Source organism: Salmo salar, chromosome 20 (assembly GCF_965601325.2).
Source record: "Salmo salar chromosome 20, fSalSal1, whole genome shotgun sequence".
NCBI classification, from domain to species: Eukaryota; Metazoa; Chordata; class Actinopteri; order Salmoniformes; family Salmonidae; genus Salmo; species Salmo salar.
This window is the reverse complement of record NC_138310.1, coordinates 30040001-30063575: the sequence shown is the minus strand read 5'-3', so window position 1 is coordinate 30063575 and position 23575 is coordinate 30040001. Positions and strand designations below refer to the sequence as shown.

Sequence of the window (23575 nt, the reverse complement as noted above, 5' to 3'; positions counted from 1 at the left end):
AACTGTTGTCCTGATTAAAGAAGCAATAAAACTGGCCTTCTTTAGACTAGTTGAGTATCTGGAGCATCAGCATTTGTGTGCTCGATTACAGGCTCAAAATGGCCAGAAACAAATAACTTTCTTCTGAAACTCGTCAGTCTATTCTTGTTCTAAGAAATGATGAGCTCTTCCATGCAAGAAATTGCCAAGAAACTAAAGATCTCGTGCAACACTGTGTACTACTCCCTTCACAGAACAGCGCAAACTGGCTCTAACCAGAATAGTCCGGGCTCTGGCTGGGCCACTCAAGGACATTCAGAGACTGGTCCCGAAGCCACTCCTCTGATGTCTTGGCTGTGTGCTTAGGGTTGTTGTCCTGTTGGAAGGTGAACCTTTGCCCCAGTCTGAGGTCATGAGTGCTCTGGAGAAGGTTTTCATCAAGGATCTCTCTGTACTTTTCTTCGTTCATCTTTGCCTCGATCCTGACTAGTCCCTGCCGCTGAAAAACATCCCCATAGCATGATGCTGCCACCACCATCCTTCACAGTAGAGATAGTGCCAGGTTTCCTCCAGATGTGATGTTTGGCATTCAGGCCAAAGAGTTCAATCTTAGTTTCATCAGACCAGAGAATCTTGTTTCTCATAGTCTGACTTTTTAGGTGCCTTTTGGCAAACTCCAAGTGGGCTGTCATGTGGCCACTCTACCATAAAGGCCTGATTGGTGGAGTGCTGCAGAGATGGTTGTCTTTCTGGAAGGTTCTCCCATCTCCACAGAGGAACTCTAGAGCTCTGTCAGAGTGACAATTGGGTTCTTGGTCACCTCCCTGACCAAGGCCCTTCTCCCCAGATTGCTCCCCCGGCCAGCTGTAGGAAGAGTCTTGGTGGTTCCAAACTTCTGCCATTTAAGAATGATGGAGGCCACTGTGTTCTTGGGGACTTTCAATGCTGCAGAAATGTTTTGGTACCCTTCCCCAGACATGTGCCTCGACACAAACCTGTCTCGGAGCTCTACGGACAATTCCTTCAACCTCATGGCTTGGTATATATAGACAGGTGTGTGCCTTTCCAAATCATGTCCAATCAATTGAGTCTCATAGCAAAGGGTCTGAATAGTTATGTAAATAAGATATTTCTGTTGTTGTTGTTTTTTTCTCGCTTTGTCATTATGGGGTATTGTGTGTAGATTGATGAGGAAAATCATGAATTTAATTAATTTTAGAATAAGGCTGTAATGTAACAAAATGTGGAAAAAGTCAAGGGTTCTGAATACTTTCCGAGTGCACCGTACATCTGGTGGTTAGAATGAAAAACAAAAGCTACCTTGTAGCAAGAGGAGTTTACTGGTTTCCTGACCAACACCTACTGAGGGCAGTAAACACCTCATATGTTTTCATAAGATCATAATAGATCATCAATACTGCCTGCTTTGTGCAGTCTGAATGACAGACTGGACCAAACATACTCACACAAAGCAAAGCAGTAATGAAAAACAAGCTAGCTGCCAGCGTCCTTGCCCTCCCTGTATGCACTCCACTTGCATTTGGACTATTTTTAATTATGTGGTTGAATGTGAATGCAAGTGCAAACATCCTATGATGGAAATACTAGCAACTTATGCTCCTTATTAGACTTATCCACACTGCGTTTTTTATTCAATATCCTGTCACATACTTTCACATTCAACCAACGTCAGGGATGCAATCTGTATTTTAATGTATTCAGTCTTAGTCATGTTTGACTTGTGAGTGTCCTCCCCTTTGAAAGACAAGCGTGGGTGGACGGTTTGGTAGTTGGTTTGTTGCATCAGACAGAGCAGGTCCAATCTCTAAATGGACCGACCCGCACGTAATCCCATCAAAATGGAGACCGCATGACCTCATCTGCAAGAAAGGGCCTGGGAGGTATTAATTTAGGAGATCCTGATGCCATTACATGGAGAGAGAGAGATGGTGGAATACAGAAAAAAGAGAGGGATGTGTAAAGAGGGACAGGAAAAGGGAGAGGAATGGAGACAGGAGGAGTGGAGAGATATGGAGGGGAGAGAAGGAAGGAGAGATGAGAAGGGTAACTGGAAAGAGGAGAGGGGTAGACAAGAAAGAAAGAGAGGGTTGAAGGGGGAGAAGACATGATGAGTGAGAGAGATTGAAGGAGAATATAGAAAGTGAGAGTGGAATGGAGGAGAGCTAAGGCCCACTAGCCATGTAGGTACACAGATTACCCCTGAAAGAAACCTGCTTCAATAGTGCTCTGTAGTGCAGTCAACCTTCACAGGGATATTTTGATAATGGCGAATGGCTTAAAGTCAACTTTTATGGTTACTTCGTACTGCTGTTTCAGGTTGGCAATCCCTTTTTAACCTATAATAACTGGAATTATTCATATTAATGTTGACTTCAATCAATCTCCTGCTTAGTGTAGATAAGACATAGGAATTCCCCCCATGCCAATAATAATACAACAGTTCCCTCACCACTGCAGTGGCCCTGGGTCTGAGCCCCTCCCTGTTCAACTGGGTCCAAGACTTCCTCACGGGTCGCCCCCAGGTGGTGAGGCGGGCCAACATCCCCATTGCTACGCTGATCCTCAACACAGGGGTCACCCCAGCAGTGTGTGCTCAGCCCCTTCCTGTACTCTCTGTCCCTTATGACTTAGTGGATACACAACAGTGGTAGGCCTGATCAACAACAATGCTGAGACAGCCTACAGGGAGGAGGAGAGGGCCCTGGCGGAGTGGTGCCGCGGAAATAACCTCTCCCTCAACATCAACAAAATGAAGGAGCTGATCGTGGACTACAGGAGACAGCAGAGAGAGCACGCCCCCATTCACATCGACAGGGCCACAGTGGAGAGGATCACCGAGGACCTGAAATGGTCCCACCACACCCACACCGTAGTGAAGAAGAGCAACAGCACCTCTTCAACCTCAGGTGGCTGAAGAAATTCGGCGTGACACCTAAGACCCTCCTGAACTTCTACAGATAAACCTTCGAGAGCATTCTGTCGGGCTGCATCACCATCTGGTACAGCAACTGCACCGCCCACAACCACATGGCTCTCCATGGCTTGCCAGTTACTCTGCCTGGCACCTTAGACACTGTCACTTGCCGGCTACCACCCGGTACTCTGCCCTGCAGCTTAAAGACTGCTGCCCCGTGTATATAGAGACATTGAACACTGGTCACTTTAACAATGTTTACACACTGTTTTACCCACTTGATATGTATATACTGTATTCTAGTCATGGCTCATCCTGTATTACTACTGCTGTACACACCTTTTTTCTATTCATAGACTGTCCATGCTTTCTATACACACAATTTATATATAGATATATAGATATATATTCCGGACTTGGACATTGTTCATTCTGATATTGCTCCTTCTGATCTGTTTTATATTTTGGAATTATGTGTGTATTGATAAATATTACTGCACTGTTAGTACTAGAAATATAAGTATTTCGATGCACCTGCTATAACATCTGCAAACCTGTTTATGCGACCAATAAACGTTGATTTAATTTGAATGGAACTAATAGTGTTGTGATATCACGTGACAGTGCTGGTCAAAATGAATGGCACTTGTATATGCACTCAACTCCCCACACTGCAGTGTGTCCTACAATAAAACTCAAGGCTGAAATATATTGCATTCACTGAACAGCAGATCCAGCTGATTTCACAGATGCAGGGTATAATGGCCAATGATATATCAGATAACTGCAACCGATCTCTGGGATTCGTATTAGAATATCACCTAGTTCCCGTTTACTATAATAACTATGTCGCATAATACTTAGCAGAGTTACATTTGAGTCAGGAAGGGAGGGATGATCCTAACAGTGTATGTGCCTTGGCTCCCAGAGAACACACACTGGTTCCTGTTTGGTCCATATGGTCACCCTGTCATGCCAGCCCCTTACCACTGAGCTAGGAAACACAGAGAGCCCTAACAGAGAAGCTGGAGAGCACACCACTTGCTGCTGGATGCAGCTTTTACATTATAGTCTATGGCTGTGCTTCACCAGGTTGACAGCCGTTTGGAAAGAGGCAAACCCAAAATACAACATGAGAGAAAATTGTGAAAATGGAGGAAAGCATGCATGCATGTGTGAAGAGATGTGAGAATTTGTGCAGGAAAAACCTTTCTCTGATAAAGAACAATACTGTGGGTATCTTGAGTAAGAGAAGTATTCTAGTAATATGAAAAACAAGGATTCAATTCTGTGGTTCAAATGTTAATTGAAGGTGGGCAAGCGAGATCAGAGGACGTGGCTGAATAACATTATTTTACAATGCCAAGTAATTACCGGGTTGACTCATTCCAGATATATGCAAATGATTTATCTGTACATTTCCATTTGCTTAGTGCTTAGAAGTGACTTACAAGGCTGACGCACTGGGTCTATTTGGAGCCTCCACTTTTACTGAATTGTCATTAAGCCAGTGTCAATGAACTATCTCTCAAGGATGTAGCGTTGAGTCAGGTGGCTTTGCCTTAGTGGTTGGTTCCTAACCTTTTTTAGTTACTGTACCACCAATTAAATTGTGCTCTACCCGGAGTACCCCTGAAGTACCCCCTCATGTGCATTTCACCAGTAGGCCTATGGTCTCATGAGTCTTCTCAAGAACCCCTTGTAGATAGGCCAAGTACCCCTAGTGGTCCTAGTACCCCTGGAAGGGTGTACAGTATGTACCCCTATAGTATATGGTCCACCTGGGAGAAAATGGTTTGGGTTTAGATTTGGCCCACCTTGCACACACTGGTTGAATGAATGTTGTTTCCACATCATTTCAATTAAATGAGGTTTAACCAATGTGGAATATGCTTTGAATTGAGTCTGTGCCCAGTGGGGTGTGTCAAGCATAAAAGGTACAGGATTGATTGGTGATCTGATGTGAAAAAAGAAGCCCTTTCCTCTTCCATTAGCTTTTTCCTTCATCTGAAAGCCATGGCCTACACATGACTTCATTTTTGCTGTCAACACCATTAAAGGTCAAGTGAGGATAAAGAAAAATAGTCTCATATTTCCCACCAACTGTCCAGCTAGACAACACCTCACATGAAAATATGTCAAGCCGTTTTGAAGACATCTTAAATGTTACCAAGCAAGCTTATAATTCTCCTACAGAGCACTTTGATGCAAATTTCCGCTTCACTGGACGTGCTCTTTGGTAGCCTATCAACCGTTGACTCAGTACCCAGCTCGCTACTGTACCCGCAGCCTTGCGCTCTTTTTGGCGGTAATGGAGAGTGCTTTAAGCGCCCGGGGTGACTGGCCGCCTGATACTCATTCACCGCAGACGAGAGCTTGTTTCAGACTTGCAGAGATTTGAGACAGTAGCAACTATCGTCTTCAATTTTATTTGAATAAAGAACAAATATCATGGACATCATGACTTTACTTGGTGGGTATGTCTAAAGGGTTAGCCTTGATGTAACAGGACTAAAACCAAAGTGTTTTCTTTTATGTTAGCATACATTATAGCTTAGTATCCCAAATACTCCAAGTAGTGTATCTGGATGGTTTGAAGCACATTTCTTACACGGACTATAATGAAAAGTCAAGCATGGACACCAAGCGCATCATTTTTGTCAGTACAGTTTCAAAGGCAATTCCACTGAAAAAATCTGGTAAACTTCAGACGTAAGCTATGAATGAGACTGAGCAGTAAGTAGCATTGTATTATTAATAAAGTGGGTATCCCTGCCAACATCCTCCTCACAGGTGCACTGCAGTCTGTCATACAAGAATTAGGCCTACGTAACCGAACTTTGCATATGACAATATCAAAAAGTGTATTTTGCTATTTTACTTTACACTTAGCCTATAATGGACATTCTGCTCTATTCCGCGAAAGGCTATATGAAACAATGTAAACGAAACACTGTAGGCTAGCCTACTTGAATAAGAACAACCTCTGCTTCCCCACAACGTTCCCTCGAGAAATCAAAGCGCTTACCTTTGTTTGAGAGAGGAAAAGTGGATGGCACTGATTGTTAGCCATTGCACCAGGCGAGTTGCTTGTGTCTTACGAATCTGAATTTGCTGCTATCACACTGTATAACTGAGGTAGTTAATGTCTTCCGGTGTGTTTTTTCGATGCAGTTCTCTCTCTGCAGTAGGCTACTTCAGGAAAAAGGAGTGAGAGAGAGGGGGGGGGGGGCAGAAGGGGCAGGGGATAGCTAGGAGAGAAAGTAAAATCAAAAATTGTATTTCATTGAGTGATGCAGGCAATTCCATCTAATGGAACAATCTCGTTAGAGGGAGAATGACGTGAAACACTGCGACGTGCAGTACCGTAGTGATGTGATGAGAGGTTTTGATTTCCAGACCGAGGCTTTTTAACGAACATATTTTCTACAGATTTAAGAGCTCATGTTATTCTTCAAATACATTGTTAAAGTTTCATATTGAGCAATGGAAATTGATCGTTTTTGCATGTTTTTGGGGCAAAGCAACAACAAAGAAATTCAGATGACATGCTGAAGATGAATGGCATCCATTTGAAAGGCAAATTAATTATGCTGTAAACCGGATTGTATTTGCTGAAAAGTTTGTGCTGTATAGCCTTATGTTAATGTGGCAGTGTATCATTGTGGCTCGTTATTGTAATGGAGTCAGCTTTGTTCTCGCCGGCATCATTTCGAATTCCATTTGATGCGACAACAGCTCGACCTGTTGCAAACCATTGTGCCAAATTATAATTCCCGCCACAGACTCAAACAGCGTAGTGTGTAGGCTAAAGAAAACACATTTACAAATTCACCTTATAACAAAGTTTTCAAGTTCACTTGATTAAAATGATTAATTCTGTATCTTAAATATTTGAAAACATACAAGGCTGGTATAATGTTGATAGTAGTTTATCCTGCTAAAAGCGCAGTGCGTTAGGTGCAATATGCTGAACGGGGGGATAATGAATTTATTGAAATTGACTGATTTCCTTCTATAAACTCTAACTCAGTAAAATCTTTGACATTTTTTGCATGTTGCGTTTATATTTTTGTTCAGTGTAGTTTGTAACCACAGAAGGCCAACTAGGCGACATCAGCTTTTTCATACGACGCTATCCACGGTCCTGAAAGACATTTTCCGCCAATGACCGCTGTCCATGGTCCTGACTCCATAAATTATTTCAGTGCTGAATTTGCGCCTTAAAAACACCACTACTACAGCGCGTTGGTGGATAGGACAGACACTGGATACATGAATTATTGATGACCTTAAAGTTCTTCAGAAAATTCTGTGAATTAGTCCAATGTGATATGTGGGCCACACCACAATTTTCTCTCAATAAGCTAAATGGCTGAGTCATGAGTCAGTCCTCATCTGAACAACCACTAAAAACATTACAAGTTCCACTGTTTGTTTTATGCTTGATTAGTTACAAGCATGAATTCATCAAGATGACCCAAGTAAATATAAATAGGCATGCTTTCCTACTTAATTCGGCCTTACCTTAGTAGGTTACATCTATTTTATTTTGTCTCTCAGTGAAGCTTTCTGTCTGGTTCATTCTTGTTGTAACTCCATTCTTAACCATAGATCAGGCTATTTCTCAAGTATAATCTAAGAAAAACAGTGAAAAGAACATTAACATTGGCATAATGGAGAATTGGAATTATGTGTTGGCCTTTAGTGAAAAGCACAGGATCAGCTCTCACTAAACGTTAAAACAGAATTTCAATTGGGATATTAATATGAGTTCTTCCCTTTCTGAAAACATAGGTGTGAACCTGCACAGAGCAATACAGGGCAGTCCATGACCCAAGGCTGGTGTTAGAGTCACCAGAAGAATACTGACTGACAATCAATTAACAAGATGCCATGCGTGTCTAATGCTTCTCAATCTATAATGAATGGCACCCATCTTGGCAGAACATTGGCTATTGCAACATGAACTCCATGAATGCTATTCATTTAGTCAAAGTGTTTCAAAGTATCAACCTGATCTATCACCATGCCCAGGTCAGTGCACCTGCTTCTCTGAGCAATAACACTGAGGACATAGTGATCACTGTTTCCCTGTTCAGCATTGAATATGAGTAATATAGCTGACGAAAGTAACTGCAATCAGTCATGAAAAGAAAAAGAGACTTCAAAAGTATCTGAGAGTTTATTATTTAGTTATTTCTATGCAAATAATACAGTATGACACAGATTATAATTCTTACCTGTTACAGAATATCACACAAAGACTGTATGTATAATAATGCTGTATAATTACATAACCGAACACAGGCTCTCTCAAAGATAAGTAGGTTCTTCTGATGAAGTGAGAGACAGTGAGCGCTGTGCTTGTTATGTCAAATCCTAGCGCTTCTCAAACCCAAGAGCTGTGGAGAGAGACAGTCAGAGAATAAAGTGAGGGACTGATGCAAGCGGCAGCACACTCAGCCCTACAGTACTCACATCATTAAAGACCAAAATCCATCGCAGCAGTACCACAGAGGAACAAGATCCACTGCAGAGAGATGATTATTATCTGCACAAAACATCCCATTTAATGTTCCTCTGTGGGGGTTACCTCTTGCTGTATATGAGATTTAAGTCATAGTAAGATATGATTGTCAAAGGATTGCATTTAAAATGGATTCCAGCAGTTTGAGCTAAATTCAGAGATGTAGAGGGTAGCACTGGAGTAATGATTCTGTTAGGAATTGGTGGTATTATGTTGATATATTTTTGGGGGGGATTCTGTTTGAATGTCAAGAAATGGAAAGAGTGCTGACACAGGCGATATACCGTACGTAGTGTGAATTAAATACCATCACAGTAAATATCCCATACGAAGACATGCATTTATATACATAGACATGCTCACATGCATACATACTGGCATGGACACACTCACTCACACACACACTTACAAAAGAGAGGCATCTGTCTTTGTTCTCTGATTTTGATGATTCACAGGAGCGGTGATCTGAGGCTGGGGACACTCTCTGCTTTTCATTCAGAGCTGGAAGACAAAATCTCCTCAGGCCTAAGACTCCATTTACTACTTCTGGAGAGCCAAGGAGCACTTAGCTTAATGTATGGGAGAGCAGAATGGCCCTCTCTCTCTCACACACACACAAACACACACACACACACACACACACACACACACACACACACACACACACACACACACACACACACACACACACACACACACACACACAGACAGACAGACAGACACACACACACACACACACACACACACACACACACACACACACACACACACACACACACACAAACTCTGACACACATGGCCACAGACACACAAACTCTGACGCACATGGCCACAGACACACAAACTCTGATGCACATGGCCACAGACACACAAACTCTGATGCACATGGCCACAGACACACAAACTCTGATGCACATGGCCACAGACACACAAACTCTGATGCACATGGCCACAGACACACAAACTCTGATGCATATGGCCACACACACACAAACACACTATCATATCACATATTCATTCACATTTCAAAGAATCCTACTTACACCAAACATGCCTATACCCCATAGATACACAGAGATGCACATTAGCAGCCATTAATAGTTATAGCTTGGGTAGACTAGTGCTGCAGTCTAGCCATAAAGTGTGTTAACTTTGTCCAGACAGCGATTCAGACATTGATGATAATTGTTTTTGCCTAGTGGGAGAGGTAACTGACTTAGCTCCCACCTTCCCACTCTCTCGTTTCCTCTCTTCTTCTCTCTTATTGGTCAGCAGACATTTAGCCCTCTCTTACACAGTTGCCATGGAGTATACTTACATTATATAAATGGAGACAGCATGGCCATATTTACAGACACAATACCAAGTAGCCAGTGATTGTTTTGGAAAAGAGCATCATAAAAGCAAAAGGACACTGGTGTTATTGTCGTGGTGATGTGATAAATGACTGTAGCCTGAGGGGGATGTCCAATATCATCAACATGCAATCAAAAGTAATCTGAAAACAGCAGGCAGCTAAGAAAAGTGCTTCACTGACTATTATCCCCATTGTCCTGTATAAGAGGTCCCCACTGTTAGATATGAGCAGCAAATGGGTTAACATCATCATGATTGATGACAGCACATTGTTGTTGTGGCTCTCTGCAGACATATCTAATTGAAATCAATTGTAGGCAGCAGCGTAGAAAGTTATGTTACAGTACTATAACCAAATTAATTATAGGAGGTAAATACTGTACATTGTACAGGTATCCATTATTTTACCAGGTAAGTTGACTGAGAACACATTCTCATTTACAGCAACAACCTGGGAATAGTAATGAGCCAATTGTAAACTGGGGATTATTAGGTGACCATGATGGTATGAGGGCCAGATTGGGAATTCAGCCAGGACACCAGGGTTAACACCCCTACTCTTATGATAAGTGCCATGGGATCTTTAATGACCTCAGAGAGTCACGACACCTGTTTAACATCCCATCCAAAAGACAGCACCCTACACAGGGCAGTCACTGCCCTGGGGCATTGGGGTATTTTTTAGACCAGAGGAAAGAGTGCCTCCTACTGGCCCTCCAACACCACTTCCAGCAGCATCTTGTCTCCCATCCAGGGACTGACCAGGACCAACCCTGCTTAGCTTCAGAAGTAAGCTAGCAGTGGTATGCAGGGTGGTATGTTGCTGGAATACCTACACACGCATCAGGTAGCGTAATGTATTAAACAAACTTACTTCCTTAGGCTCATCACTCCTTTGAGAGCAAAGGCCATGGATGACTCTTCTCTATGGCACTCAGTTCCAGCTCATTCCACCCCAGGCAGGGATTCTTGATATCTGTCTAATGAACAGTAGCAGTCAAAAGTTTGGACACACCTACTCATTCCAAGGTTTTTCTTTATTTGTACTATTTTCTACATTATAGAATAACAGTGACAACATCAAAACTATTAAATAACACATATGGAATCATGTAGTAACCAAAAAAGTGTTAAACAAATCAAAAAAGATATTACATTTGAGATTCTTCAAAGTAAACACCCGTTGCTTTGATGACAGCTTTGCACACTCTTGTCATTCTCTCAACCAGCTTCATGAGGTAGTCACCAGGAATACATTTCAATGAATAGCTGTGCCTTGTTAAAAGTTATTTTGTAGAATTTCTTTCCTTCTTAATGCGTTTGAGCCAATCAGTTGTGTTGTGACAAGGTAGAGGTGGTATACAGAAGATAACCCTATTTGGTAAAAGACCAAGTCCATATTATGGCAAGAACAGCTCAAATAATCAAAGAGAAATCGACAGTCCATCATTAAATCAAATCAAATCAAAATCAAATCAAATGTATTTGTCACATACACATGGTTAGCAGGTGTTAATGCAAGTGTAGCGAAATGCTTGTGCTTCTAGTTCCGACCATGCAGTAATATCTAACAAGTAATTTAACCTAACAATTTCACAACAACTACCTTATACACACAAGTGTAAAGGAATGAATACGAATATGTACATAAAAATATATAAATGAGTGATGGCCGAACGGCATAGGCAAGATGCAGTAGATGGTATAGGGTACAGTATATACATATGAGATGAGTAATGTAGGGTATGTAAACATTATATATATATAAAGTGGCTAGTGATAAATTGATTACATCAATTTTACCATTATTAAAGTGGCTGTTGTTGAGTCAGTATGTTGGCAGCAGCCACTCAATGTTAGTGATGGCTGTTTAACAGTCTGATGGCCTTGAGATAGAAGCTGTTTTTCAGTCTCTCGGTCCCCGCTTTGATGCACCTGTACTGACCTTGCCTTCTGGATGATAGCGGGGTGAACAGGCAGTGGCTCGGGTGGTTGTTGTCCTTGATTATCTTTTTGGCCTTCCTGTGACATCGGGTGGTGTAGGTGTCCTGTAGGGCAGGTAGTTTGCACCCGGTGATGCGTTGTGCAGACCTCACTACCCTCTGGAGAGCCTTCCGGTTATGGGCGGAGCAGCTGTCGTACCAGGCGGTGATACAGCCCGACAGGATGCTCTTGATTGTGCATCTGTAAAAGTTTGTGAGTGTTTTTGGTGACAAGCCGAATTTCTTCAGCCTCCTGAGGTTGAAAAGGTGCTGCTGCGCCTTCTTCACCACGCTGTCTGTGTGGGTGGACCATTTCAGTTTGTCTGTGATGTGTACGCCGAGGAACTTAAAACTCTCCACCCTCTCCACTACTGTCACGTCAATGTAGATAGGGGGGTGCTCCCTCTGCTGTTTCCTGAAGTCCACGATCATCTCCTTTGTTTTGTTGACATTGAGTGTGAGGTTATTTTCCTGACACCACACTCCGAGGGCCCTCACCTCCTCCCTGTAGGGCGTCTCGTCGTTGTTGGTATTCAAGCCTACCACTGTAGTGTCATCTGCAAACTTGATGATTGAGTTGGAGGCATGCATGGCCACTCAGTCGTGGGTGAACAGGGAGTACAGGACAGTGCTGAGAACGCACCCTTGTGGGGACCCAGTGTTGAGGATCAGCGGGGTGGAGATGTTGTTTCCTACCTTCACCACCTGGGGGCGGCCCGTCAGGAAGTCCAGGACCCAGTTGCGTAGGGCGGGGTCGAGACCCAGGGTCTCGAGCTTAATGACAAGTTTGGAGGGTACTATGGTGTTAAATGCTGAGCTGTAATCGATGAACAGCATTCTTACATAGGTATTCCTCTTGTCCAGATGGGTTAGGGCAGTGTACAGTGTGATGGTGATTGCATCATCTGTGGACCTATTGGGTCGGTAAGAAAATTGGAGTGGGTCTAGGGTAACAGGTAGGGTGGAGGTTATATGATCCTTGACTAGTCTCTCAAAGCACTTCATGATGACGGAAGTGAGTGCTACGGGGCGGTAGTCATTTAGCTCAGTTACCTTTCTTGGGAACAGGAATAATGGTGGCCCTCTTGAAGCATGTGGGAACAGCAGACTGGGATAAGGATTGATTGAATATGTCTGTAAACACACCAGCCAGCTGGTCTGCGCATGCTCCGAGGACGCGGCCGGGAATGCCGTCTGGGCCTGCAGCCTTGCGACGGTTAACACGTTTAAATGTTTTACTCACGTTGGCTACACTGAAGGAGAGCCCGCAGGTTTTGGTAGCGGGCTATTTCAGTGGCACTGTATTGTCCTCAAAGTGAGGAAAAAAGTTGTTTAGTCTGTCTGGGAGCAAGGCATCGTGATCCGCGACGGGGCTGGTTTTCCTTTTGTAGTCCGTGATTGACTGTAGACCCTGCCACATACCTCTCGTGTCTGAGCCGTTGAATTACGACTCTACTTTGTCTCTGTACTGATGCTTAGCTTGTTTGATTGCCTTGCGGAGGGAATAGCTTCACTGTTTGTATTCGGTCATGTTTCCAGTCACCTTGCCCTGACTAAAAGCAGGATTGAAGGTCAGTCAATCCAGAAAATTTCAAATACTTTGAAAGTTTCTTCAAGTGCAGTCGCAAAAACCATCAAGCACTATGGTGAAACTAGCTCTCATGAGGAGTGCCAAAGGAAAGGAAGACCCAGAGTTACCTCTGCTGCAAAGGAGAAGTTATTTAGAGTTTTCAGCCTCAGAAATTGCAGCCCAAATAAATGCTTCACAGAGTTCAAGTAACAGACAAATCTCAACATCAACTGTTCAGAGGAGACTGTGTGAATCAGGCCTTCATGGTCAAATTGGTGCAATGAAACCACTACTAAAGGACACCAATAAGTAGAAGAGACTTGCTTGCGCCAAGAAACAAGATCAATGGACATTAGACCGGTGGAAATCTGTCCTTTGGTCTGATGAGTCCAAATGTGAGATTTTTGTTTCCAACCGCCGTGTCTTTGTGAGACGCAGAGTAGGTGAACAGATGATATCCGCATGTGTGGTTCCCACCATGAAGCATGGAGGAGGAGGTGTGATGGTGTGGGGGTGTTTTGCTGGTGACACTGTCGGAAATGTATTTAGAATTCAAGGCATACTTAACCAGCATGGTTACCACAGCATTCTGCAGCTTAGTGAGACTGTCATTTGTTTTTCAACAGGACAAGGGCCCAAAACACACCTCCAGGCTGTGTAAGGTCTATTTGACCAAGAAGGAGAGTGATGGAGTGCTGCCTCAGATGACCTGGCCTCCACAATCACCCGACCTCAACCCAATTGAGATGGTTTGGGATGAGTTGGACCAAGTGTGAGTGAAGGAAAATCAGCCAACAAGTGCTCAGCATATGTGGGAACTCCTTCAAGAATGTTGGAAAAGCATTCCAGGTCAAGCTGGTTGAGAGAATGCCAAGAGTGTGTAAAGCTGTCATCAAGCCAAAGGGTGACTACTTTGAGGAATCTAAAATCTAAAATATATTTTGATTTGTTCAACACTTTTTTGGTTACTACATGATTCCATATGTATTATTTCATAGTTTTGATATCTTCACTATTATTCTACAATGTAGAAAATAGTAAAAATAAAGAAAAAGTCTTGAATGAGTAGGTGTGTCCAAACTTTTGACTGGTACTGTATAAACAAAGGTCTGTATTTTTTGTCAAGATACATAATTAAACAATCAAACATCAGCAATATACTGACAAAAACTTGAAGAATACTTTTTAGCTTTTTCCAACTCAATCAGCTTTAGCCCAGAACATTATTCTCTAATTTCTGTCCTGTCTACCATTTCAAGGTCCTGAATAGTCTTACATACCTGAGCTAAAATGCCAGGGGGTGGAAAGTCAAACAGATTGTGAGTATTGTCCTGGAACAGATTGAACTTCTTACAGGCTAGGAGAGAAGGATGTGAGCTGCATCCCATTTCAACACAGGCCCAGTTGCATTTACTCTTTTTAAAACTAAGGTGGTATTTACAAAGTGGAACTAGTGAGGGGGTTGGGGAGTAATACACTGTTAATCTCACCCCTATCAACAGTCGTTTATAACCTCTTTCCACTACAAGAATGAAAGAGTTTTAAGATCCAAACACAGCAATTACCATTGATTTGTTGAAGGGAAAAGATATCAATCATTCCATGTGTAAAAATGTATGTGCACCACAGGAACAGTGAATAATAGTGATCAATATTTGGATATTGTTTGACCCACACACAGAACCACACACACTTGCTTACTGGTAGACCATCGTATCCAATGATGACTTGTGTGTCTTAGTGTGGCTGTAGAGTCCAATCCTGAACCACATTGTCTGTTGGAGACAGGCCATACAGTCTCGGATTGGGAATGGTCTTAGTGTGGCTGTAGAGTCCAATCCTGAACCACATTGTCTGTTGGAGACAGGCCATACAGTCTCGGATTAGGAATGGGGTGGAGGGGCATTTACGGCTTCATATCACTTGTCATTTTGACATTGTGTTTGTTGTGACACTTTATTTTCCTTAGTTCACTCTTGCCACACACACACACACACACACACACACACACACACACACACACACACACACACACACACACACACACACACACACACAGAGAGAGAGAGAGAGACACACACACACACACAGACACAGACACACACACACACACACTGTAAGGATTATTGTATCATGTACCCATGCCTTGTTTTGTTATGATATCTTACCAAAGCATAACAAATGAGCAGTTGCTCACTAATGCTATCATAAAGGGCAGGGAAGCTGCCAAAGCAAGCTCTGGTGACAATATCATCTTCAAAGAGAAATTGTGAGAAACATATCCCTTTAAAATGTATAAATATGGTGCATATGTGGAATGGAAATAGGTAATCTGTGTGAAGCTACACAGTTCTGCCATTCATCAGAACATGATGCACTCCCCTCAGTGCAACAGGGATGATCCTCTCTGTGCATCTAGACAGGTTAAAACCCAGTTGTTGCTATCATACTGTCAAGATGCATAATGATGAAATCATATCTATGTGGTTTCATTGCATTCTTCACCATGTCTTATTGCCTTATTTTCTTGTAACAAAATAAATATCTTTAACAATATGCTATAGTGACCTGATATCCACACTTCTTCCTCAACTGGAGTAGCCTATGCTATGCCAGGGGATCGGCTGTTAAGCTGATTTTTGGCACTAGTGTTCGTCCTTGGCAGAATAGCCCAGTTTAAGATGTCAGTTTAATCTCAGTGGAGAGCATTACACTGACACAGACACATATGGCATTACAGTGTTTTCCCTCATGTATCTAATTCAAAGAAATGCCAAGTCGCATATCAGTGCTGCTAGCATCGTGCCTGATAGTGCCATTGCAGCCTATTCCCTGCACATCCAGGTGGTAAGGAGGTCCTAGTCCAAGAGCAACACAGGCATTTCTGCCATGGCCAAGAGGGACCATATGTCTCTGCTGTCTGTCCCGCCTCCGTTCCAGTCTGCCAGGCCTCTGCCACATATGGGGTTTAATGCCATTAAGCACGAGGTTCATGACCTCAAAGGCGGTTCTGTCTTCGCTTGTACGGGTAATGAATCTAGCTATGTGTCAGCAGTTGCCCACCTGACACGAACACTATAATGTCTAAAGGCAGGTTCTCAGGATGGTGGTATTCACCAAAGACCTATACCTACTTCAGACGGATAAGTGGGACTGATTGATTGTTTTAATTAATGCATTAACCGTCACAATGGTCTGCTGTGGGCTACAAAACCAGCAGTAAGTAGTGCTGCTGCCAGTAACTGTCATACGCTACCAAACAAGAATGTACACACACACCCAAGGTGTTTTCCCCTGCTTAATGGCAAATGATAAAGGAGCATTGACAAATCAATTTAACCTTGCAACACTAGCTAACGTTACAGTGCAAGATGTTTACTTGCTGAAATTAAATATAACAGTAGACTAACATTACATCTGGTCAGCTAATTATACCAGTAGCAGTACTATAGATAGCTAAAATTACAGCATGACCACTTGGATCATCTTAGATGACATGTAGTCGTAGATGGTGGATAAAGTAATATAGTTCACTCAGGCCGTTTGGGGCAGTGGTTTGGTTTGGGTAATATGGCTTCCTCCTCTACCTCTGGTCGAGTTCAGTGTTGTTTCCGCCTACTGTTACCATGGAAACGCGCTGCCCAATCAAAAGTACTGTAGTAAGGCCCTTCGACTCAGTAACCAATTTAATCGCGCCTTGTTCTAAAGTTAGCTAGTTTGAAACGCAAGGTATGCGATTTGAAACTGTCAAATTCAACAAATTACAAACAAACAAACCGCAAGACGAAGCCAGTTCGAGATACTCTAAAAAGCAGTAATTGAATAACGTTATCTAGCTACTTCTGAAAATGATGACATGATACAAGACAATTGTTTTAAAGCTGCGGTGTGTATTTTCGCGCTAGCTAGGTTACTAACGTTAACTTTTGTTAGCTAGCTAAATCATGTCGATCAGTTGAACATAGTTTAGCAGTCTGCTGCCACTCATTACAAGTTGATCCAATCTATCGTTGTTGTTTTTTTCGAGTCAATCATCTGCTCTTTGAAAATTTGTTTGGTGAAATAATCACTGGAAATATAGCCTAAACTTTGTGCCATCACCTGACGAATCACCAAAATAGATTTTGTAGGACGGCCTTGCGAGACTCCCCCTGCCGTAGCTACCTTATAAGCTCGACCTGTCCACTTATAGGAAAAATCTTTGAATAAAGTATAATAGTTATCTAGTTTTTTTTTTTTTTTTTTACATGTTAATTAACTATTTAGTATTTGTCATCATGCTATCTGACTTCATCAGCACGGGACTATTCCAAGTGCTGTTCCTAGTAAAATAACCTATTCTTTGTATTTTAATCTTTCCTCAGATGAAGGGGATTCGAGCAGTCCAGTTCTACCAGGGGACTGGTATCGGGGCAGCTCGGTCTCATCTGAGCTGCAGGTAACAAAGCACTTCCTTTTACAGATTTGTGGAGAGGTCTTCAAAAAGATAAATACAATTCTTCATGTAAACAAAACTCATCAGTTGACTGTTTTGAGTGATCATTTGAAGTTGCAATGGAGACATGCAGTATCTATGCAGAACTTTATTCAGGATTCAATGTGTCTTACTCTTCTTTCATTATGGCCAGGATGAATATGAAGAACTTCTCCACCATGCAGTAGTCAGTCCTAAGTATGAGCCGCAGCCCAGTGCTCAACTGCAGCTTCTGAACGCATCTCAACTGTCTGCAGATGAACGGAGTTCCCGTGGAAACAATGACGCTAGGCCCTAACACTCAGCAGGTACAGTGGGCTGCTGCTCAACCACACACACTCGTTACACTAAGCCATTCTGACAGACACACAGCTTGAGGCCCTCCACATTGCTTCCTTCAAATGATCAACCGTCATAAAGGATTTGGCTTTCAAGAAATGATCCTCTCTGTCGTAGTTATTTTTTTACCCCAGACCCACATAGACTCGAATGCACCAAGTCCAACAAGCTGATAAATGTTCCATGTGTATTTCACAAGCACCCAGACACTTGACATGGAGAAATGAACAGCTTGAAGATAGCCAATACTGTCCCAAAACACAGACTGAAAGGCACGTTAATCATATAACTGACAATATCAGACCATAAATGACAGGTGTGTATTGTATTGTATTTAAACATTTTTATTATGGATCCCCATTAGCTGTTGCCAAAGCAGCAGCTACTCTTCCTGGGGTCCAGCAAAATGAAGGCAGTTTATACTATTTTAAAAACATTACAATACATGGCTCCTACTCCACCACTAACACATATCTACAGTACTAAATCCATGTGTATGTATAGTGCGTATGTTATCGTATGTGTGTGTGTATGCATGTGTCTGTGCCAATGTTTGTGTTGCTTCACAGTCCCCGCTGTTCCATTAGGTGTTTTTTTAATCTGTTTTTTAAATCTAATTTTACTGCTTGCGTCAGTTACTTGATGTGGAATATAGTTCCATGTAGTCATGGCTCTGTGTAGTACTGTGTGCCTCCCATAGTCTGTTCTGGACTTGGGGACTGTGAAGAGACCTCTGGTGGCATGTCTTGTGGGGTATGCATGGTTGTCCGAGCTGTGTACCAGTAGTTTAGACAGACAGCTCGGTGCATTCAACATGTCAATACCTCTCATAAATACAAGTAGGGATGAAGTCAATCTCTCCTCCACTTTCAGCCAGGAGATTGACATGCATATTATTATTATTATTAGCTCTCTGTGTACATCCAAGGGCCTGCCGTGCTGCCCTGTTCTGAGCCAATTGCAATTTTCCTAAGTCCTTTTTTGTGGCACCTGACCACACGACTGAAAGGTTGTCAAGGTGCGACAAAACTAGGGACTGTAGGACCTGCCTTGTTGATAGTGTTGTTAAGGCAGAGCATCGCTTTATTATAGACAGACTTCTCCCCATCTTAGTTACAAACTGCATCAATATGTTTTGACTATGACAGTTTACAATCTAGGGTTACTCCAAGCAGTTTAGTCATCTCAACTTGCTCAATTTCCACATTATTTATTACAAGATTTAGTTGTCTGAGGTACTCTATTTAATATCAGAAGAACCATTCATTCTCTGTTACCTACCACAAGCAAGCTTAAACCAAGCTTACACCCGGTCTCAGTCTTTTCTCCAGACCGTGGCATTCTTAGTTGTGTTGTAGAGCTTAAACTGTCATGGAGTAGTGCCCTGGGATGTAAAAAGCAGGCAGGATTTTGTGCGCTTGATTTGTAATGATATGCTGGCATCATGCCCAAACTGATCTTTAGAGTGCTTTTTTTTCTTCCTTCTTCTGGATTTAATTAAGATATTGACATAAATGCATTCCTGGATGAGGAACCAGAGTCTTACTTAGCATTCTTATGGTCACACTTAGTCTCGCTCTGTTTCTTTCTCTCTCCGGCTCTCTCTGCCTCCCAGGCTCAGTTTCTGAAGCTGGGAGATGTTCTAGCAGGGGGTTGGGGTAAGCAGCAAAGGGCTTCCCTTGTTATAGTAGAGCTCAGGGCGCACTAACACACGTCTGAGGGTAATCACACACAGCCAAAGTAGACAGCTATATGCTTACTATTTAGTTCAATAAAACGCATTATAAAGACCATGAGACTGAACAGGCTTTAGGATATATAAAACTATAATATACTATTTTGATGCTCCCAGAGTTCTAATCAAACATTATTTTTTATCACTGTGGGTCTTTATCAGGTTTGTGTGCAGAAAATAAAGCCAATCTCTTTACATCCAGGTAATGAAAAGATGGCCGGTAGGTCGTCTGCGGTCTCAGACAGACTGCAGACGCTGTTTGAGAGGTGCAGACACAGCAGCCCAGACCACCTGGTCACCGTGGTGACTGAGATATTTATCTCTGAGAACATGAACAAGATGGAGAACATCCTAGACACCTGGAGCGACAGCCTCTAGGTTAGCCTGCCCTGCTTCTTTATTGTCTATTTATTCAATGTCTGGAGATAGATTTTTAGCTTGGAGATGAACATAATATATTCTCAGTTATGAGAATAGACTTATGAGGCTGTGTTCTACAAATGTATTGTATTGGCCCGTTGGGCCTTATCAGATGTTTCCTGACTGATCAGGAATTCCTCATCTGATTCTTGATTTGTCATTTCTGCTACAGTATACACTAGCGTTCATTTTTGGTCCATTAAAATAACATAAAATTGATCAGAAATACAGTGTAGACATTGTTGATGTTGTAAATGACTATTGTAGCTGGAAACGGCAGATTAAAAAAAAAATTATATATATATATTGAATATCTACATAGGCGTACAGAGGCCCATTATCAGCAAGTACATTAGGTTCTAGTTTGAGAAACAGACACCACACAAGTCCTCAACTGGCAGCTTCATTAAATAGTACCCACAAATCACCAGTCTCACCGTAAACAGCGAAGAGGTGACTCCGGGATGCTGGTCTTCTAGCCACAGCTGCAAAGAAAAAGCCATATCTCAGACTGGCCAATAAAAAGAAAAGATTAAGATGGGCAAAAGGACACAGACACTGGACAGAGGAACTCTGCCTAGAAGGCCAGCATCCCAGAGTCGCCTCTTCACTGTTGACGTTGAGACTGGTGTTTTGCGGGTACTATTTAATGAAGCTGCCAGTTGAGGACTTGAGGCGTCTGTTTCTTAAACTGTGACAATTACAGTATTTAATACATCTTTCACTAAATATCTGAAAAGTAGAAAATCAAAGTTGTTTCTTGTTAATTTGTGGGTTTGAATCCTGCGTAGTTAAGTCTTTCTAAACATTTCTCCTCCTGTCCCTGGTCTATCCTGCTTTCCCCCGTGTCCCCTCCCTTCTCTCCAGGCCCATAGTGCCCGGCTGGCAGAGCAGCACTACAGTCTGCAGCTGAAGAGGAAGGTGTGGGCAGGCTGGCATGCCCTGGTCCAGGGGAGGTGGAAGGTGTGCCGCGCCCGGGCAGAGGAGGTCTATGTGCACCTGTCAGCTGACTACGAGGACAAGAGGGCGGAGGTAAGAGCTGCACACACTACACACACAGGTTGCTGCATACAGTAGGGCTATACAGTTCTAACCATGGAAAAAGTGATCATATGTAATTCTAACACTGAAATGTGAATTTATTGTTTTTGTTGGGTGTTCTGTACTACAATAAGACAATTTACCCAGAGTTTCACATGAGCACAGAACAGAAGCTAGTTTCACTAACTGGACAACAGAGACTGAATAAACATTGTCTTATAGAAATAGTTGTCACTCACCATACTGCACAGTTCTGCAGACCTGACAGCTTTTTAAATGGCAAATACACATTTTTGAAGGTTTGTCTGTAAACCAGGTTTTGTGGAGAGGTTAATAACATTGCTTTAGTGCAGCAGTTATTCATCAATCGCAGTGAGTGAGCTTGATTGACTAAACATGTAATTGATGGAGGCTGAAAGCCCAGTGAAAGAGAGGAGCTAGAGCAGTGATTGAGCCATAGACATGTAGTAAAGCAGTCCAAGTAGAAAGGGAGGGAGGGCGATATTGGAATGGAAGAGAGGAATTGAATAGGCTAGAGTTATTGGCAGTACCATAGACGTGAAGAGAAAGAATGGAGCTAGAGCAGAACACAGGCCTAGCAGAGTGAGGGTGAGAGATGGTTATTACTGTGAGAGAAGAGAGGAAATGGAGCATAGACATTGCAGAGAGACTGTGGTCAGTTAAGAGTTAGTGATTTGAAACATGCTTCCCTTTAACCTTTATTCCTCAGTAGCAATCTAGCCTCTCCTCATGTTTTCCACAATGTTACCTTTGAATTTTAATTACAGTACGGTTAACAACGATGATACATTAATTAATCCCTCTCTCTCCTCCTTCCCCACACACTCTTTCTCGTCCCTCTTCTCTCCTTCCCTCTCTCCCGGTGAGTAGCATGTGGCAGCGGTGGATGCGGCCCAGGCTGAGATCCAGAGCTTGTGGGCAGAGGGAGCGTTATGAGGAGTCCATGAAGAAGGCTTTTATGAGGGGTGTGTGTCCTCAACATGGAGGGCCCCCGCATGTTCCACACTGGAAAGGGACGCATGACCTGCACGGTTAGTAACACACACGGCTCTGTCAAGAAACTTCTGTTCCTGACATTTTCATTCATAGAATAGATTCTTTAAAAAAGAAGTGTATAATACTACCTTTCCTAGTCCATATGAGCTGATCAACCCATACATGGTTTATTAGCCTATGCTACCTACAGTAACAGACACTAGTTGTCCAATAGAGTGCAGTCTGCTACTATTGACACTTTGACAGTATAGATTTATGTGGAGAGGGGGACGTTTTTCTTTCCTCTGGCTCATTCATTCATTGGATGGCGTGATGATGCTAAATCTTTGAATGTGCTGAGTGAGTGGTGCTCTTTGTGGAGGTTGTAACCTTGGTCTGGTGTTGACTGATGGGCAAAGACTTTTTCTGATTGTGTGTGCATGCGTGTTTGTGTGTGGTCATCGTGCGTATGCATGTATATGAGATTGTAGGGTTCAGCTTAAAGTAAAAGAGTATTAGTGTTTCTTGTTGCTGTTTCATTTATCTGTGTAATAATTGAACTTTGTAGGTTGTTTTAGGGGGGGACCTGGAATGTCATACAGTCATTTGTCTCATTTTACAACTGACAATGTGATTTATGTTGGTAAGATTTGATCGTCATCTTTGACCTGTCCAGTCATTAAGCTGACTTCAGGACATAAACCTGTGTACACATTATATGACTGATCTTATTGGTCTTCCCTCCACAGATGCTCCGCCCCTCCAGCACAATCCTGGCTCAGGCTCATTGGCTCGCCGCCTCTGTTCGGTTCAGCCTACTCCACTTTGACCCCCCTGTACCATCGTCCCAGAGTGACAGAGATGGTGAGAATCTCACACCCTGGTTACAGTGCATGCAACAGTTTTCACTATTACGGATCAGGTTCTGCCATCATTAAACATAGTCACATTTCCTGCCGTTGTATTTATTCTTTCTCAAGGCTTAACATTTTCTCATTAACAGTATTTCATATGGGTGTAATTGTCACTACACAATACTGACTCCTCAAACACACCCTATGTGATACATTGGATAGGCCTGTTATATTTACAGTGGATCAGTTTGTCTAATTTCTTCATCTCCTCTATGTATGGGCTTCTACGATCACTCTTAACATCTGCCCACTCACTCGCTCTCCCTCCCTCAGGTGGGTTCCAGGGCAGAGGTGTTCCACAGCA

The 23575-nt window shown here is 42.7% G+C and overlaps 1 protein-coding gene and 1 non-coding gene across 2 annotated transcripts in view; one reads left to right on the top strand and one right to left on the bottom strand.

Moving 5' to 3' along the window:
- Window positions 1-6110, bottom strand: part of LOC106580415 (synaptic vesicle glycoprotein 2C) — a 65205-nt gene extending 59095 nt beyond the window's left edge. The window contains exon 1 of the mRNA XM_014161451.2: window positions 5943-6110. The gene's annotated coding sequence lies outside the window, so the exon portion shown is untranslated. The remainder of the gene's footprint in view (window positions 1-5942) is intronic.
- An 11596-nt stretch (window positions 6111-17706) lies between these two features.
- LOC106580414 (uncharacterized) lies at window positions 17707-20189 on the top strand. Its single transcript, XR_014381830.1, has 3 exons — window positions 17707-17790; window positions 17981-18134; window positions 20103-20189. It is a non-coding gene; the product is annotated as an uncharacterized LOC106580414 (transcript).
- Window positions 20190-23575: the final 3386 nt, after the last annotated feature.